Below are 6099 nucleotides of genomic sequence, written 5' to 3'. Positions count from 1 at the left end.
CACAGCCCTGCACTTTGCAGCCGTGGTGAACAGTCAGTCCAACTAAAAAAAAAAAAAAAAACAACCCTTGTCCTTTGTTCATTTGCATTGTTTGTTTCAGCTGGTGAACTGTCAGCCTGCTTATCATAGCATAAATAGCCCAGGTGTCCGGGTTTGAGGTAAAACAACCGATTTTCTGTTCAGTAATTGTACTTTTTAGTTAAGCCTCTTCTGAGTAACTGCACTCTCTGAAGTTAATGGCGTATTTTTCAGACAGTGTCTGCTTCTAGCAGTGATGAAGCCTGATGTTTGCAATTCATACCAAGGCACGGTATGCAGAGAAGCTCCTGCTTGTACTTACTGGTGTAACACCCAATGGCAGATAACTTTGTTATTTGCCCCGTTGGAGGGTTGGAAGTGCAAAAGCATAGTGGGGTCCCACCTGCGGGGAGGAGCGGACAGGACAGGTGACCCAAAACTGACCAACGGGGTATTCCATCCCATCTGCCTCATGCTCCGTATAAAAGCTGAGGCATCAAAGGGTCAGCTCTCTTTCTTCAACAGCCGAAGTCCGAGGAGGGCTCTGTTCAACTGCCTTTGAACCAATCCGTGTATTCCTCAATCCAGTTTGCATCCGCCACTGAGTCCAGTCTGGGGTTTCCCCAGTGCCTGCTGGTGATGTGACTGCCATCCTGGCAGCTTGATACAGTTTTGTATATATTTCATTATTTTCTTTTTATTAGTAGTATTTTCATTAAAGTATTTTAGTTTCTTTTTAAACTCATAATTCTCTTTTCTCTCTCATCCTTCTCTCCCTGAAAGGAGATGCTCTCCCTTCTCTGAACGGGAGAGAAGTAAAAGGGAGCATCTGTTGTTCATTTTGGTGGCCAGCTCAGCCCAAACCATGACACCAAGTTAATGAGGCTACTGTTTGCAGTATAACAAAGTTTGCTGTATTGTGCTTAGTGTTCGCTGTTAAGTAAAAATTATGTAATATCAGAAATGCATAAAATGTGCATTTGTCGAAGTGATGCCCTGCAAATAGTTTTTCTTAGAAAATATTTTCAGATTCATTGGAAATCCTACATAGAATTAGGCCCTTCATCAGCATACTGATCCTGAAAATCAGAACTGACATACTGTTTATTGGCCATGCAATAAAAGTGCATTCAAGTTGGAACCTTCAAATCAGTTGGATTGAAAACTGCTTGCGCAGAGAAAAGGTCCCTCTCCACAACACATAGCTGAAGTTTCAATTCCTATTAAATCTCGCCCTGAAGTTACTAAGAATGAAACTTTGTTTTAATATAGATGGGGTGTCCTGGTTTGAGGACCTAAACCACGACATGGGGTAAGACTTTCATTAGCTTGCTAAAAGACAGATTTGCTTCTCAAATGTGGTGCAATTAGTATTTACACAAATCAGAGGACTTCGGCAAACTCCTTGCATGGGGTAACCCAGCCGTTAACGTGCAGTATGGAGCAAAGTGTCAGTGATGGAAAGGACAAGAGTCTATTCTGGAAATGCAGCCATCACAGCGTTCAGATAATCGTAACAGAGAACCCGGATCATAAGTAAAGTTCATTTATATTCACGGTTACTAGCCAGACAACAGAATAGATGATACACATGGCTTTTTTTCTTAGTTAGTTTTAGCAGGATGTAGCAGGAGAAACAGCTGTTAATAAGTGAAATAATGGCATGGTGGATCACTGCAAATTAGCTGCATACTGTTTTTAACCCCATATTGTACATCAGCTAAATGTGGGTGAAGGCCATAAATGCCAGTGAATAACATCAAGGAAGTAAAACAAAGAGAGTAATAATAAAAGCCTATCAGATAAAGTCTTGTTTTTCATTAGCAGAAATAAGAGGAGCTACATATTGTCTGAAAGAGGTAAAACCATTATATATGTTAGCTCTATGCATAAATGACAACATAAATCACTATTTACTTTTCTCTTCCCTATACGACTACCTTACTGCCTCTCTCATTGCTTTGCTTGTTAGGTCCCTCTCATGGTAAACAATTCTTCCACTTCTCTGAAGATCACAAGTGTATCTATCTGACGTATTTATCTACCTTAGCATTAGGTGATGATAGTTATGTCTTGAAGTAGGTATGTGTGCCATACAGAATCTAATGTTTGCATAACTAGTTAATCTGCAGTGTCACAGCTACAGAAACCTCCAGAGCACCAGCTGACATCTACTAGTGATTAAGTTGTAGTTTCCTACATTTTCCCTTACTTATTTTGCATCCAAACACCATCAGGTGTATGATAATGCACAGTATTATCTTGAGAAGAAATGCCTTCAACGATTCCTTCACTTAATACAGAGATATAGTAAGTACACATTTGAAACTCTATTTACTTGTTTGTTTATTGCTTTTTGACTAGAAACATTAAGTGAATGATATATACACGAATATTAAACTTAACATTAGTTAAGGTTCAGTACTTCCATGACAGTAAAAACAAGCCCAATCCAAAACCAATCATGAAAGACCCCAATCCTTACCTCACAATTCAGCTGAACAATTGGTAGTAAATAGGTATAACTGTGAAAGATACAATCATTTGACATGTTAAGTGGTTTGTCTATCTGATTAGAATGAAATATTTTGCAGTCTACTCACAAAATTTTAAAACGTGCCACAAGACAATAGGTCCATTTACCATCCTGTAATAGCATCTTCATCATGTGGACTGATTTGAACTGTGTTTGCAGGATGGAACAGTGCAGTTCTTTTATACCTATAGCCACACATGCTATACACAAGACCTTGCCTAGGCAATAGCAGAAAGCAAAATTTCCTAAGTACAGCTGATAAGCTAAGAAAACATTTTCAAACATGACTGGCTGAAGTCCACCACTAAAATAAAACTAACCTTACTTTCAGTACTGATACTTTTTATGCAGGAGAGAGTTACAGTTAGAAATGTTAATCTCATTTAAATGCCAACATTCTGGTCTCTGCCTTCAAGTTTGTGCAGCTGTTAAGCATATGCCTTCTCAGTGACCACTGTCCTCTTACAGAAAAGATTTGCTTTTCATCCTGAATGCATTACCAACAACAGTATAGCAGTGAATAGAAGGATATGTATAGTCCTTGCTCTGAAGCAGATATGGAATCCAGAAGAATAATTTGTCTGTGAAAGGACATAACTAATTAGTACAAATAAAATATTATATTGGTCCATCTGGCTTACCTAGAGGATGCTGAATTAGGTCCTCTGGGGCTTTTTTCCATTTTAGTAGTACAGAAATAAGTATCACACTTTGAGTTGCAAAGGGCAATTCTTTAAATACCCAACAAACAGAAAGTGTAATAAGCAAGTCTCTTAATTTCATAAATTGGCTGTAAAGAAGAAAAAAGAAAAGTAAGTACTTTTATGTTCCTTTTCAGGAATAAATTTATCTTTAGGTACCAATTTTGATCTCAAACATGGCTTGTATAAAATGTTTTTAGACAAAAAGTGTACAGAAGCCAGTCATTATCAATTCTAGGTGACAGCCTGGCAACTAAATTTTCTAGCTATACATAAAAAAAAATTAAATAGTTTTATACTGTTTCTGACCCAAGAAACTGAAGTACAATATTGTTCTAGAAAATGTAAGTTACACTAGTGCAGTGCACTTTACAGTGCAATTTTTGAAAAAAAATTATGTTTTTTGAAGTTACTACAAAAAAACCAAAACCAATATAAATAATGTATTCAATGTTATAAGGCCTTTGAATGAAAGTTCTTAGATACTGTGTCGATTAAAATCCATCCCAGATTCACTGAAACTGTATAAGCATAACACCTAATGACATGATAGTGAGCAATCAGAACTGAAGAACACTTACTCATTTATGCGTGGTTGGTACTTAGCAAAACCATGAACAAAGAAATCTAGTACAATTAGATTAGTTACAGTAGTAATAGCCATTAAAAATGCAATGAAGAGTAACTATGTCTTAGTGACGCTAGACTTTTTGTCCATTTCAATGGAATCTGGAGCAATAAAACTGACACCACCTCCAAGGCTTGAGCGTCTCAAAGATAACTCAGAGGGAGGAATATGACGCAGCTCTCGGCGAGATAGTTTTACTGGAGCCACTCCTTGAAACTGGGTTACAGTTTCTCTTCTCTGGGTGACAGAAGGTAGCTGAGGATGAGATTTTGAAGACTGAGTTTCATCGGTTTCTATTTTGTCATCACTAGTGCTTGGCAAACATTCTTTGTTGCACCCAAATTCTGAAACATCTTCTCCAAGCTTGTATGAATTTTGCTGTGCTCTTAAAATACTTGTTCTGTCTGTTTCTTTTATTTTCCCTGGTTGACTATTGGTTTCAAAGTTAAGTGTTGACCTGAATTCTTCAGAAGCAACTTCTGCTTCATCTTGACTGGATGCCTTGTCACAAGCACTGTTGTCTAAAATGAAATTTATCAGGACATAAACAGCTAAAAGTTACAACTCGTCTGAGTGCCTGCCATCAAAAAATATTAATTAGTCAATATGGTTTTGCAGCATCAGTAACTTGTAATATGAACATGGTGAAAAATTATCAGCACCTCACAATTTGTCCTTTCTGTTAAAAAGTTTGTCAGCTACAAAAACATCAAAGGTATTAGCTGTCACTTTCTTGTGACAAGGTGCTTGTAATACAAGCCTCACCACTCTAACTTGCAATGTACCCAGCTAGGCAGTCTTAAAATAACTGAGCCATGACAGTCAAATATGAAATTATTCATATATTCAAAACCAGTCAGCAATTACACTAGCACAACACGTGAAACACATTCTGCAAATTTGACTGCAATGTACACAGAGGGCTTTTATTATTTTTAAAGCTCAACAACAAATCATAAAGTATTTTTATTACAATGCATTGCAGCATGCTTCAAAATGTATTAAAAAAACCCCAACTAAATACAGAGTATTTCTCATAAAACTTAGGAATATATGTATTTGAAAAAGTTGGAAATTCACAGGGATTTTCTCCCTTGCTACAGTTTGGCTAGGATGGGTGCTTCCCTGCATGGATACATGCCCTGAACTACATACTTCTACGTATACTAGACACAGAATAGTCTTTCCTACGCTTATTTGTAATTCAGCCTCTAGAATATTCATGTTCACAGTTGGACAGTGTACTTTACAGTAAAGAATGTGTTGGCTCATTATCCTACCTAGAGGGCAAGGGCTGACCCTTAATTAACTCTGGGAGCAGCAGGTATGTGATCGGCATCTATGTGTTAGGAAGGCATGGTGCTGCCCGAGTTGAAAGAAACAGAAGCACTTGTTGGGACGAAGAACCAGTCATGCTGAGCCTTAAGAAGAAACATAGGGCCAAGAAGGCTCTAGTGTGCATGTGAGGTATTTGTGGTGGCATCGAGAGGTGTGAGACCACCAAAATAGTGACACAAATTGAACCTTCTTTTCGCCTCCACCTGAATAACTATTGTAGGTTTGGATTCTGGCAAGTAGGACATGGAACAATTAAAAACTTACAGAAGCAGTTTGTTGTTGGTTTGTTTGGGTTTTTTTTTTTGTTTGTTTTTTTTTTTTGTCAAAGCACAGAATCACATTAGAAAGCTTTTTTTCCCCCCCTACAAGTGTATAAAACCACTCTTTTAGGCTTAGTGAGTAACTAAAGTAAGTTAGTTACTGAAAATATGGAATTCTTCACTGACAGTCTCCGAGTAACTTGTATGAAATCAAGTGCTGGAAGCAGCCGATCTAAAAGCCTGGCATATGACAAAGCTATTAGTTACAACGTCACTCAGACCCTTTCAGGCAGTAAAATTCCTTTTTCTTAACCACAACAGTCTGAGGTTGTAGATGCTGAAATTATGCTAGAATCCAGAGAAAACAGAACAAGAATTTAAACCACTGGTATACCACTGCTACAGGTACAAACCAATGTTGTCTCTCCCTTGAAACTGGGGGAGAGGTGTAATATATTCCTGGAGAACAGCTAATTCAGTAAAAATACCATTTTTATCTCTATCTGATATACTTCTGTGTGCTCACCACCCTTCAAATGGTCTATTAACAAGCGCATAAATATTTGAAGATTATATACTTACATTTAGTGGATGCCAGTAATTGATGGGATGACTCTC

This window comes from Charadrius vociferus, unplaced genomic scaffold (assembly GCF_000708025.1).
Source record: "Charadrius vociferus isolate BGI_N301 unplaced genomic scaffold, ASM70802v2 scaffold418, whole genome shotgun sequence".
In the NCBI taxonomy this organism is placed as follows: domain Eukaryota; kingdom Metazoa; phylum Chordata; class Aves; order Charadriiformes; family Charadriidae; genus Charadrius; species Charadrius vociferus.
Note: the sequence above shows the minus strand (reverse complement) of the source record.